Raw genomic sequence first — 13566 nt, forward strand, 5'->3', positions numbered from 1 at the left:
AACAAAATTCTATCCAAAACCACTGAAAACACAAACGCAATTCCAGGTTTTCTATACTCAGACCAGGCGTTTTTTTGCCTGCTCTACAATGTCTAGTTAATGTGGTCTCGAGCATGGTCTGTGCTCCTACAGTGATACTGCTCAGTAGTTCTAAGGCATGCTCTGTTTGAAATTCAGTGTCTCACTTAAAAATGCTCATAGAGGAATTATTTAGATATAGTATGTGTACATATGTTCCACTCATCAATTAATGAATAAGAAAACTCCGTACTGTTAAAATCGAATGTATTACTCAATAGAATTCAGGAAGTTATAAAAAAATATACAACAATTCCAACAAATGTCCATTTCATAAACAACAATACTGTATACAACCCCTCTAGATCATAAGATTTAATCCCAACTGTAGATCCAGAAAGTGGTTATAACCCTTCTCATGACACAGTTCTGCACAATAATTGCCTGATTTTCAGTCCCAGTTCAATCAATATCAATTCAGCTTGTCAAATGAGAAGGTAAGGTCGATGTTTCGGCCTGTAGTGGCAGTCAGAGGTCCATCAGACCATCATCAGGACTCGACGTTGTTAGATAATACCTACACATAAGAAAAATTAATTAAAAACAGTATGTGCAATCTATTAAATCACACTATGTGCACCGTCTGTTGAACCCAAAATATCACCATAGCACAGGTGTGGATACTAGTATAAGCCACCACCTATATGACAAAGAAAGTTAAAAAGGTACTTTAAAAACATAGCAAATGTGCACCATAAAGTACACTGTGTCAGTCACCCAACCAGAATAGCTATATTCTGTTACTTACAACAGGTTGCAAAAATAGGCTCTGTAGCAACACACCAGGGGACTCCAACCTACAAGCCTAGAAGCATTTTTAAGTGAGACATTGTCTGTACCCAGTTCCTAGGGGAATACTGGGTTGCCCCTAAGTTTTTTTTCTTTTTGAAATTCAGGCATATGTCTGTACCCCACGAAAATAATTGCTAGGTATGCAATAAAAGCAGTAGTTGGAGGAGGCCTTCTAAGCACCAGTTGCACTGCAGTTATATTTGGGTCTGCTGTGTAGACAGCGTTAGGTATTTGTCAGTCTTGATTAATTAAAAAAGCAAAAAAAGAGTATATACATGAGTTTGTGGGGCTCTGGGCCTATTACTTCCATTCATTGGACAGCTCACCAGTCATTCCCATTTTGCTTCTGCCCACCACAGCATATAACATGGAGCAATGGATAAGCCCTCTTCATCCACTGGTGCTCTCAAACCATGGATGATGGCATTTTGCCCTGTCATCAGTGCATGTCCACCTAAAAATAAGTGCAATTGAGTGCCTGTGCTGGAGGCCAGTACGTTACTTTGCAAACAATGTTTTCTTTTCAATGTTTATTCTTATTTTCTGTCCTTGTGTAATGAAAATATATCTTCATATTACAGTAATCCGCTTCTTTATATAACTATTTTCTTGGTATGTTCAAACAGTACTTCTTCTATGCATATGTTTCTGCTGGAAGCAACACATAATGTTCTATTAAAATATACATAATAAGTAAAATATAAATGTAATTTCAATATGGCTAGCACATGCTTACCATATTTAGATGAAGCATGTTCCCTCTTGTTGACTTTTTTGTAATAAAAATACCTGCTTGTTAATGCCAAGCCTATTGACTTTGCCAGTACTTCTTCACTATCGCCAAATGGTTGTGGGAGTAATGCTTGCGCCTTGTTTAACCACTGGCAATCACTTGGTAATATTCAGACATATTGCTCTTTTGCCATGATGCCACTTCAGTTTGGACCAAGCCATATAGAAGTTTTGAGCCAGCTCCAATGGGTTGTTCCCCATCTCATGATATGCTCCTGTCAAGCTTGGAACCAAGAAGAGCATGACTGAAGAGCCCCGGCTGGGCCAAACCTGTTCTGGGTTGCTGGTGTTTTGGGTCAGAGAAAACCTGTCTTGGTAGTTCGGGCTGAACTATTCCTATTGGAGCAGGATTAATGCTGATTTGCTTATGGCTGGTTCCAATCTGAGGTTGCACCATGGGCAAATAAACAATGGACTGGTATACAGCCCTGACTAATTACCAGTGACTGAGATTAATTCAGGTATCCCACCCACCAGCTGTCACCTGTTCTTGGGCTGTCTTTATTCAAAGCTGCTTTTAACTCAGACAATAGGCTTCTCCTTTAGAAATAATTATGGTGGAGTCTAATCAATTATCATGTGGCACAAGTGACAGCTGCCCTCCACAAGAACAATTTTACGATGGTTAGGTTCTGCCAGTGTGAGGAAATTTCAAAATTGAGGTTTGGCTGGACAATACCCTCACACCATCATTTTTTTTATATATTTTTTCAAGACCTACACACAAAAACAATGTTTTCTTTCAGATGATGCAAAACTCACTGCCTTCGGAAAATGGGTTGCATGTGTCAAGTGCATTTTATCTTTTTCTCAGAGCTTTACCTTTAGAGAAAAACTCATTGTCTCCAGTTCAACCAAACTCAAAATGTTCGTGATGGAGGATACAGATATATTTGTGAGTGTAACTTTGGCAAAGTTCAATTTGTTCTATTATTTGTGGATCCGGTTCTCTGCTTTAAGTTCAGAGAACCCTCAGATCAAAAACAGTAAGCAACGATTGTCTTAAAATTTGATCGCAGCTTTATTGACTATTGTGTCTCAAATATAGTTGCTGTTTATTAAATGAAATATGATTCCACTGCTTCCTGAGAGGCAAAGCTTTAGGGCAATTGGTAAAGGAAATCAACTAGTATCAAATGGACAATAAACGTGATTGACTTGCTGAATGTAAAATTAACTCAGAATGATACTGAGCCCGTGTTAATCCTCACACCGCTTCTTCTTAGATTAGGCCATGGTCCAATCTCCTGGGCCTGGTACAGAAAAATTCCCTGAAACAGCCTCTTTCTCTTGCTCGATTATCAAATCTATGTTAGTTTTGGTTTATTGAGTTTAACCTGTGGGACCTTGATCTCAGCTGCATTTGGGGTACTCCTGTAACTTCATTAGTAGAGAGCATGCACTCCTAAACTGTGCTTGCTGAGAAAGACAAGGCAAAGATTTAATGTTGAGTGATTATCTTTAACAATTTGGGAGAGTACTATTTGATAGCATACTGACTGGGAAGTAGATTTTTATTTTGATGTAGATTTCCCTCTTTCTTTTGATGGTTAAAATGGAAATACTGCCCCCGCATTTGCAACTGCTAGGTGTAGTTAACCAAATGAATACCATTCAGGAAGCTGCTTGTAGATGTGAATGTTTACTTTAAAAAACAACACAGTGCAGTTTCTTATTTGGACCATTACAGATGGTTCAGACATGACACTGGGTATAACATACACTTGTAAAGTGAAGGGAAAATAAAAGAGGCCTTCACCTTCCTTTCTTGTACCAAGTGGGATACTACACTATTTGCAGTTGTTATATGCCTGTGCACATATGCATTTCTATTGTTTTTGATATTTTGGACTTGTTCGAGCCTTTTAAGCCAGACAAAATGATTTGACGGGCATTGCAGTTTTTCCATTATCTGCAGTTACGGCTCCTCTGCTAGGGTGGAGGACCGCCACCAGCAGCAGGAGCTGCACAACTTTTATAGGAAAAACATAATAAACTAATTTTATTATGTTGTTTCTATAAAGGTGGGTGGGCCTTGGGCGTGACGTGGAAGGAGGGCGAGTGCACAGCACTCCCCCTCAGTGCGCAAGTATGTTTGGCTGGCTGTCTCGGGCCGGCCAAACATACATGCGCACTGTGATCTCTTCAGCCCAGCACTGTGTGGCTGGGCTGGAGAAAGCATACACAGGCTCCCAGTCTGCCTAAGAGATCCCTATCTGGGTGCTCCCAGCCAATCCTGACGCTGCTCTGAGTAGCATCAGGATTGGCCGCAGGGCAGGCTGGGAGTCTGTGCCTGCAGCCTGCAGCGACAGAGCAGAGCGGGTGGAACGGCTCGGGAAAAAGGGACGGTTTTTGTTTTTGTTTTTTTGGGGGGGGTCCCCACGACATGCAACCCCGCCCCTTTTTTCTCCCGCAAGCCACAACTGGTTATCTGTATAAATGCGCTATTCCAATGTTCAAGTGCTATAGAGGATATAGGTTCAGTATAAAAGTTACTTTGCCCTTCCCAGTGATGATTCGGATTACTGCACCTTTGGCCTGACAGACTGATGTGTCAAGGGTTTCCACCTGTAGAGGAAAGTGAGTCAGAGCAGATTGGATTTCCTCTGTTTTAACAAATGCCACAATGACTTCTATGTTATTTGGGAGTTAGAAAGTTACTAACTCTTTCACAACACCCAAGATAGTGATTTATAAATTCACGTGGTGTGACTCACAAATGCAGTTTTTGGGTAACCCACCAAATTAACATTTTCAAGTGTTTTATACATAGGCAAATTTACATTGATTTCACATGCTATGTATACCGGGCTTCCCTGAAAGTAGAAGTGTAAATTTCTATTGGTAGATAAGAAAGGATAGGAAGTGGGATTATTGATCATAATGATACAATTTTCCACTAAATGTAAAACCCCTGAACCGTTCTTACTTTAAAGTGGTGAACATAGCAGTTTATGGACAGTACATTAACACACATTTTCAGAAATCACCCAGAAAAGATGTTAAAGTCCCTAAAGTCAGGGTCCCCCCTTAACTCAGCCCCTCCTGACATCATACTGAAATGAGGGAAAACAGTAACCTCTGTGCTGACTGATATGTTCAAATGCTCACTTAGCTCAGGGGCTGTGTCTGGAATATGAAATATGCCATAGTAAAGCCATTATTAAAAGAACCCTCGTCTGACCCTGAAAAATGCAGATATTACTGCCCGCTCTCTCTCTTGCTGTGACCCAGAGCAGTCTTGAAGAAATATGTTAACAATAACCTTTTACTATACTTGGTGTAGGAAGCTGCATTTGTATCTACTATACCAAAATGAGGTACAGTGTGCACAGAGTCCAGGTGTTCCCCAGAGGCTTAAAAGTGGGTAAAATAGATAATACTAATGCTCTCTTCTGTGGTAGTGTGGTGAAGCAATTGGACTTTTCAGAGGGTAGTGCAAAACATTTGTTGTACACACAGTTCAGAATTGAGGCACACACTCAATGACTAACTCACGGCCAATTGTTTTTATACAGCAAAAACATATTTTGTTACTATATCACTAGATCCAGAAGAACTTTGTTGCAGGGAAGCACAGTTGTCAATAGATATCAAGCATATATATCAAATGTACTTTGTTTTTTTTTTCAAATAAAGCAGTTTACAAGTAAGTAACACTTTTCTATTTCAAAAGTTGACACAGTGCAATTTTCCAGTGGAGTCAATAGAGTCCTGGGGCAAACGCGTTACCACAGATAACAGGTAAGTAGATGACTTACAATTACAGTCTTCGGGGTTAGGATGTTCACAGATCAAAGTTTAGGCTGACCTCAAAAGTGCACCACCAGCAACACGGGGCCAGCCAGCTGCAGAGGTCAAAGTTGGTATTGGGTTTGCAATAGAATCCTTTGATGACTAGGGGGACTTGGTATAAAAGAAATTGCAGGTAAATACCCATGGTTCCACGTCACACGCCTGGGGAGTCTAGGTTAGTACCCGGGGATGGGAGGGGCACAGGATCGCACCAAACACACACTCTCAGCAGCACAGGGCGGCTGGGTGCAGGGTGGAAACACAGAGCTGAGCGCCCAATGCTGTTCAAACGGGGGGGACCCTGGGGGTCACATAAGATGCTGCAGGCTGGGTCAAGGGCATTGGTTCTGGGAAACCAAAGGCTGGACAGGCAGAAACGGTGACCGCTGGATGTTGTTGGACTGTGAGTTGGGTTACCCAAGGCCAGGGGTCTGTGGGTGCAGAGGTCTCCTTGGGCATTGAGAATCCTCATTGGATCTGTTGGAGTCAGGGGGATCCTCCGGATTCAGTCTGCAGGCATCGTTGTGTTGGCTAGGAGGGGTCAAGCCAGGGTGGACTCAAGGACAGAATCACCTGGGGACCTTCCCTGGATCAGTGTGATACCTGCTCTCAGGCCATGGGCATTGGGTGCTGAGTGGACAAGGCTCGCAGATCCGGGGCGGTTCTGGAGTCCTTTTGAAGATTTCTCCTGGACAGGGCCGCTGTCCTCTGGAATTCTTAATCCTCTGCTGGGCAGGCAGTCTGGTCCTGCAGGATGCGTTGTCTTTTTGGAGCAGGAAAACAAGCCGGTAGGGCTGGGGCTAAGTAAATTGTCAGCTGGAGTCTTCTCTGTTGGGATCAGCTTAGCAGTCCTTCTTTCTTCTTTCTTTTATTCCTTGAGGTCACTAGGAATCGAGTGAGTGAGGTTCAGGGGAGGCTCTAAATACTAGATTTAGGGGTGTTACAGGTGTCAGAGGGCAGTAGCCAATGGCTACTGTCCCTGACGGTGACTACACCCTCTCTGTGCCCACTCCCATTGGAGAGGAGCGCACATTCCTAGACCAATGGTCCCTAACCTCCAAAACAAAATGGAGGATTCTGCAAGGAGGGGGTCACCTCAGCCCTGGACAATTTTTGGTGGTCCTAGCTGCAGTAGTCACTCCTCCCTGTTATACCTAATTTTCCCACCAGTCTTGCTGCTAAAAGTTGGGCTTGGTCCCGGCGGGAAGGCATCTCCACTAGCTGAAGTGTCCTGGGGCACTGTAACAGAAGGCCTGAACCTTTGAGGCTCACCGCCAAGTGTTACACTTCCTGCAGAGGGGAGGTGTGAAGCACCTCCACCCAGAGCAGGATTTGTTTCATACCCCATAGAGCACAAAGGCTCTCACTCCATGGGGTCAGAAACTTGTCTGTTAGTAGAGGCAGGCACAGACTGCTCAGTCCTGCAATAAAGGGTTGGTTAAAATACAGGGGGCATCTCTAAGATGCACTTGTGTGCATTTTACAATAAATCCAACACTGGCATCAGTGGGGTTTATTGTGCTGAGAAGTTTGATAAAAACTTCCCAGTCTTCAGTAAAGCCATCATAGAGCAGTGGAGTTCATAATGACAAACTACCAACCCATGTACTCGATATGGCCACGCTCCACTTACAATGTCTAAGAATGAACTTAGACACTGGAGCGGCATATTGCTCATGCAGTTGTGCCCTCACCAGTGGCATAGTGCACCCTGCCTTAGGGCTGTAAGGCCTGCTAGAGGGGTGACTTACTTATGCCACAGGCAGTGGATTGTGGGAATGGCCCCCTGTGAGGGATGCCATGTCAGCTTTGCCTTTTTCTCTCCCCCAACACACACAAGCTGCAATTGCAGTGTGCATGTGTTTGGTGAGGGGTCCCTGAGGGTGGCGCAATACAGTCTGAAGGCTTTAGGGACAATCCCTGGTCACAGAGCCCTTGGAACCTCCGACTTAGCTGTGTGTGGGTGTGCCAATTGTGGGAACAATGGTACAGTTTAAGAAAAGAACACTGGTACTGGGGCATGGTTAGCAGAATCCCAGCACACACTCAGCCAAGTTAGCATCAACATGAGGCAAAAGGGGCACTTTCCTACACAACTCCCTCCCAAATGAAATAGGATGAGACTAACCTTTACCAAGAGAGTCTTCGTTGTCTAAGTGGAAAAATCTGGAAAGTTCATCTGCATTGGCATGAGCAGTTCAAGGTCTATGTTACACTGTAAAGTCCATTCCCTGTAGGGAGATGGACCACCTCACAAGTTTAGGGTTCTCACTTTTCATTTGCATTAACCATCTGAGAAGCCTGTGGTCAATCTGAACAATGAAGTGAGTACCAAACATGTATGGTCTCAACTTTTTGAGGGACCAAACCACAACAACTCTCTCTCAATGACACTTCAATGCTGTTCCCTGGGGAGTAACCTCCTGCTAATGAAAACAACAGGCTGATCATGGCCATCATCCTTGGTCTGGAACAGGACTGCTCCTATCCCATGTTCATAGGCATCTGTCTGCACAATGAACTGCTTAGAGTAGTTTGGAGCTTTGAGAACTGGTACTGGTCACATTGCCTCCCTCTGGATTAACAGTCCAGTTTACTTTCTTTGGCATCTTCTTAGAGTTTTAGAGGTCAGTTCTGTGAGGGGGTGTCACAATGGATCAATACCCCTTCACAAACCTCCTGTAATAATTAGTCATGCCAAGGAACGCCCTGACTTGAGTCTGGTTTTTTGGAGCTTCCCAGTTCAGAATTGTCTGTATCTTGGGCTGCAAGGGTTGTACTTGGCCTCCACCTACAAGGTGGCCCAAGAATACAACAGTGCCCTGCCCTGTCTGGCATTTAGATACCTTGATAGTGAGGCCTGCAAAACCTCCCTCAGGTGGACCAGGTGATCCTGCAAAGAGGTGCTAAAGACAGCACTATAATCTCAATATGCTACACTAAAGGACTACAAGCTAGCAAGGAATTGATTCACCAACCTTTGGAAGGTTTCAGGGGCATTCTTTAAACCAAAGAGCATAACACTGAACTGATAATGCCCATCAGGTATGGAGAGTACAGTCTTTTCTTTTGCTCATGGTGCCATGCAAATTTGCCAGCACCCTTAAGCCAAGTCAAAGGTGCTGAGAACACTTGCTGCACCTGATTTGTCTATCACCTTATCCACCCTTAGAATAGGGTGAGCATCTATCTTGGTGACAGAGTTGAGACCTCTGTAGTCTACACAGAACCTTAATTTTTTCTTTGGAACCTGGGGATGAGCTTGGGGACGAAGGCCACTTGGCTAGTCCACGGACTGTCAGATGGTTCAATAACCCCTAAATCCAGCATCTTGTTTACTTCAACTTTGATGAGACTGCTGATAGATCTTGGATTTGACAGGCAAGCTGTCTCCTGTGTTCCCATCATGGGTACACAGGTGTGGCTGACCAGGGGTGAAGGAGAAGAGCTCTGCATACTGCTGCAAGACTTGCCTGCAGTCAGCCTGCTGTTGGGCAGTGAGGGTGTCTGAGAAGACAACTCCATCAACTGACCCATCTTTAGGGTTGTGAGAGGGGAGGTCAGGGAGAGGCTTACTCTCTGCTTCCTGCTCCTCATCAGTAACCATCAGCTTTGTTACAACCGCCCTGTCAATGAAAGGCTTGAGGCAGTTCACAAAGCTCACCCTTTTGTGTGTCCTGCTAGTGCCCAGGTCTACCACGTAGGTGATCTCACTTTTCTTTTTTAGGATAGGAAAGGGCCACTCCACTTGTCCTGAAGTGCCCTGGAAGCCACATAATCCAGAACCTATAACTTCTGCCCTGGTTTAAACTCCACCAGAGCAGCCTTTTGGTCATACATGTTGTGATTCCCTCATCTAGGTCTAGCTCTTGGTGCGTGCCCATTTTACGTTAAATAATAAATGCAGTCAACTGCACTGAATTGTCATTGCTAGGTTTAATCAAGGCTTGTTACCTGTCACTGTTAATGTGCACAGTTGCCATTGCCAAGGCTTGTTTATTCTGCTCCCACAAGACCGGTTTGTAAACACCTGACCCTCTGCACATTTCTAGACGGCTGCTGTCCTGGTTGCTAGGCAACACCATCCAGTTTTTCTGTTTGCCATGTGCTACACATGACTTCTTCCAGAGAGACCATAAATAGCCTTCCACCGGTCAGGAAGTGCTTGGTTTTGTTTCCTGTTTCTGCGGAGCTGAGGTCAAGAGGGTCAGCCAGCTCCTCCAAGCTTCTTCACTGTTACCCGGTAACCAGGGAAAGGACTAAGCTGAGGTCGAGAGCCAGCCCAGCAGAGAATTCCCCAAGGCTTTCTCACTGTTGCCCGGCAACTAGGATCCAGGACTTCTTCCGTTAAAGCTAAGTGACAAAAGAAAAGGCACTCACATTAGTGTGAATGCTTTTGAATGCTTTTGAACTAATCCTTTGTTTATTTAAAAAAGTTAGCCTTTGGTGACTTTCATTTCAGAAAGAGAGACATTCAAGGTTGTTAGCTAGAATGTCTGAAAGATTATTTAGACATGATTAATTTTATTATTACTCTTATTCAATTGCTTTTAGTCTTTAACCTGTGCCCTGTGAAAGAAAGCAACACACCTAAAACCTGTTGTAAGAATAGAACCCTCATTAATGTTTGTGTGCCGTCTGTTACTAACAAAATCACAAATTCCTACAAATCATTTTCAGCGTTGATCCATACTCAGTTAGTGATTGTCACAAAAATAAACATGGGGCAATCATGTTTTGAAAGTTTTCGGAGCTTTATTGTTCAACCAGTGCTTATGCATATTTGCTTAATGGAAGAAAATATTCCTGTTTTGTGTGTTTTAGTTAAGTTACATGTTTAGTGTGTGCAACAACATCAAGAGTGATTACATAACACAATATAGGACAGGGAGAAGTCCCAGGAAATTCCTGCCAGCCCTACCGAGTGGAGAGAAAGGACAAGGAAGCGAGTTGAATGACAAGTGATTACCTGGGGGTCTGAGTGACTACATGAGCATTAGTTGCTTAGTGGGCAGCATGTTACTCATACCTGTTCCTTTCCCATATAGAACCTGACTCCTCAACAACGCAGTGACACTGACCACCTGCACCCTCAAGAATAGGGGCCCGGCTGGACCAGGCAGCAGTGGTAGTATCTCTCTCTCTCTCTCTCTCTCTCTCTCTCTCTTTCTCTCTCTCTCTCTGTCATTCAAACCCCCTCCCTTTGGGGATACCTGCTGGGACTCCCGTGTTAAAACTGACAGTGCTGAGAGGTGTCCTGGGAGGAAGGGGGAACAGTTATTGCCCCTGCAGATTACCTGCTTTTCAGGTGAGTGGTCGATCTCTCACAATACAACTGTTTCTGTTCCAGTCTTCTTGCCCTTTATCTTGGAAGGTAGGGCCATTATTCCAGGCTTCAACACTTCTTGTTTACCTTGTGCTCGGGTCTGTGCTCTAGTCTTCACCCACACCACCTCAGAGATTCCCAGCATGGCTGCATGGGTTCTGCCTCAGCCCAAGCTGTGGACTCCAGATCATTCCCTTGCATACATTCAACTATGATTGCAGAAGACAACACTACTTGTTTCATGCTAGTAACCCCTCCTCATTCTAAGGTTACCATAGCCATGGGAGGGACCTTAGTTACATTGGCATTACAGGTGAATGGATAAGCTTGTCCAGCCAGACACTGTTCTGTGGAAACCAGTTTTTCTGTCAACCCTGGTGACACTGGCACTTGTAGACCTCAGGTTTCTACCTTAGTCCCACTATCAAGGAATGCTATCTGTATTTGTTCATTTTAGGGGGCCAGACAACAAGAGTGGTAACATCTATCCTACCCTCAGAAACTAAAGTAGCTTCCGTGTGAACCCCGATTCTTTCTGGACACATTGTTAATACCACCTGGAGACTTGCTATACTAGTGCTTACAGGTGCAGTACTAGGGGAATTCTTTTTGGGACAGGCCAAGTCTCCAGTTTGGTGTCCATTCTGCCTACAGTTGTGACACCAGGCCTTTTTGGGATCAAAGTTTTTACCCTTGTACCCATAGGAAGACTGTGAAGGGGTTCAGGGCCTACTCTCCCGCTCAGGTTTTTGGGGACCTCTAGAAGACTCTTTACTTTTATTCTTATGTGTCTCACCGCTCTTCCCCTGTGGATGCTTTGTAACCCCTTTCTTTTGATCACCCACAGTGGAAGTCTTGGACACCCTTGTCTTGACCCAATGGTAGGCTTTCTTTCACAATTCTTGGGGAGAAATTGGACCTAGGCCTACCAGATGTTGATGCAACTTGTCATTAAAGCAGTTACTCCAAAGATGTTCTTTCACAAACAAATGATAAAGCCGATCATAGTCATGCACTACATTGCCGGTTATCCAACCATCTAGTGTTTTCACTGAGTAGTCTATAAGATCAACCCAGGACTGTCTCAAGGTTTTGTGAGCCCCCCGAACTAATTTTATACTCCTCAGTGGTGAATCTAAAGCCCTCAATCAGGGTAGCCTTCATGTGGTCATAGAATTCAGTATCTGCACCAGTCAGTGTGAGGAGCTTATCCCTACACTTAAAGTGAACAGTTGCCAAAGGGGAGCTCCCCAGTGAGAGTTTTTCAATCTTCTAGTTCCACAAGCCCTCTCAAAGACTGTGAACCACTTCTTGATGTCATCACCTTCATCATACTTGGGGACAATCCCTTTGGGTATTTTAGAGGTGTCAGAGCACACCTTGTCCCTATTTACTAAGAGTTCAAGCCACCATTAATGGGTGATAATCCCATTTCTGATCTCTCCTGTTTTATAGCAAGGAGCTGTCTCTCCAAAGCTAGTCTTTTGGCCATCCTTTAAAAAAGGAGGTCCCCTTCATTGAAGCTGCTCTCAATGTTCCCAGAGGAACTGGACTCTCCTTTGAGTAGTATCCTTGGAGTCATGGGCATTTGGACCCTGTCCTCCCTAGTTAGGTTAGGAGGGTGGAGTTCATCCTCCTGATCCCTAACTTCTTCTCTGTCTGAGGGGAGGTCTTTCTTCTGTGCTGGGTGCTGGGTGCTTCTTTGCATACTCTGCAAAGAGCTTCTGGATCTGAATCTTGGTAGGGTTGGAACCAGTTTTAATTTTTCTTAAACCACAGAGGGACCTTAACTCCTTCATCTTAAGATGGAAGTAAGGGGTGAGGTCGAGTTCGACCACCATGTCCTCTGAGCTACCCATTTTGTTACTAATGTTGGTGATTACTTTTAGGAACTATGAACTACTTCTAGCTACTTAGCCCTAATTATGGTAACTTTTAAATCTAAAAAGAAAATGCTAAAGGGGACTTAACCAAGGCCCTAGCAGGACTTTTAAAAAGTTTAGAAAAACTGTCAATTCAAATGTCAACTAAATCTAAAGGCAACTTTGGAAATTAGTTGTGTGATCAGATATTGGCAGAGTAGTCCATCACATGCAAAGTCGTAGGCCCCACCGCTGATTCACCAATGTAGGGAGCTGGCTTTGTACTGTATATACAATAACAAAATGAGGGATAATGTGCAAACAGTGCAGGGGTTCCTCAGAGGCTTAACAGAGGCTAAAGTAGATAATACTAATGCTCTCTTTTGTGGTTGTGTAGTTGAGCAGTTAGACTTATCAGAAGGTATTGCAAATCATTTGTTGTACACACAGTTATGAAATGAGGCACACAGTCAATGACTAACTCCAGGTCAATTGTTTTGATATAGCAAAAATAAATGTTGTTACTTTATTACTAGAACCAGAACACAGAGCTGGCTGAGTGCAGAGGTTGAAGTCGGGTTTGCAGTGGAATCCTATGAGGACTGGGGGGACTTGGTAGAAAAGAGGTTGCAGGTAAGTACCCACGGTTTCAGGACACAGGTCTGGGGGGTTTAGGTCAGCACTAGGAGGGCCACAGGATGACACCAAACACACACCCTCAGTGGCACAGGGGCAGCCAGGTGCAGGGTGCAAACACAGACCTTCCGATAAGTCTAAATGCTTTTCAATAGGGGGGGGCTGGGGTCACAAAAGATGCTGCAGGCTGTTTCAAGGTGGCTGGTTCCGGGAAAACAAAATCTGGACAGGCAGGAGAGTCACCCGCAGGATGTTCCTGGGCCATTGGTCGGGATCCCCAAGGCC

At 44.3% G+C, this 13566-nt stretch overlaps 1 protein-coding gene across 1 annotated transcript in view; it reads right to left on the reverse strand.

Annotated features, from left to right (window-relative positions):
- PLCZ1 (phospholipase C zeta 1) overlaps positions 1-13566 on the reverse strand; it is a 481365-nt gene that overhangs the window by 41528 nt on the left and 426271 nt on the right. The gene's annotated exons all lie outside the window — the stretch shown is intronic.

This window comes from Pleurodeles waltl, chromosome 4_1 (assembly GCF_031143425.1).
Source record: "Pleurodeles waltl isolate 20211129_DDA chromosome 4_1, aPleWal1.hap1.20221129, whole genome shotgun sequence".
NCBI lineage: Eukaryota > Metazoa > Chordata > Amphibia > Caudata > Salamandridae > Pleurodeles > Pleurodeles waltl.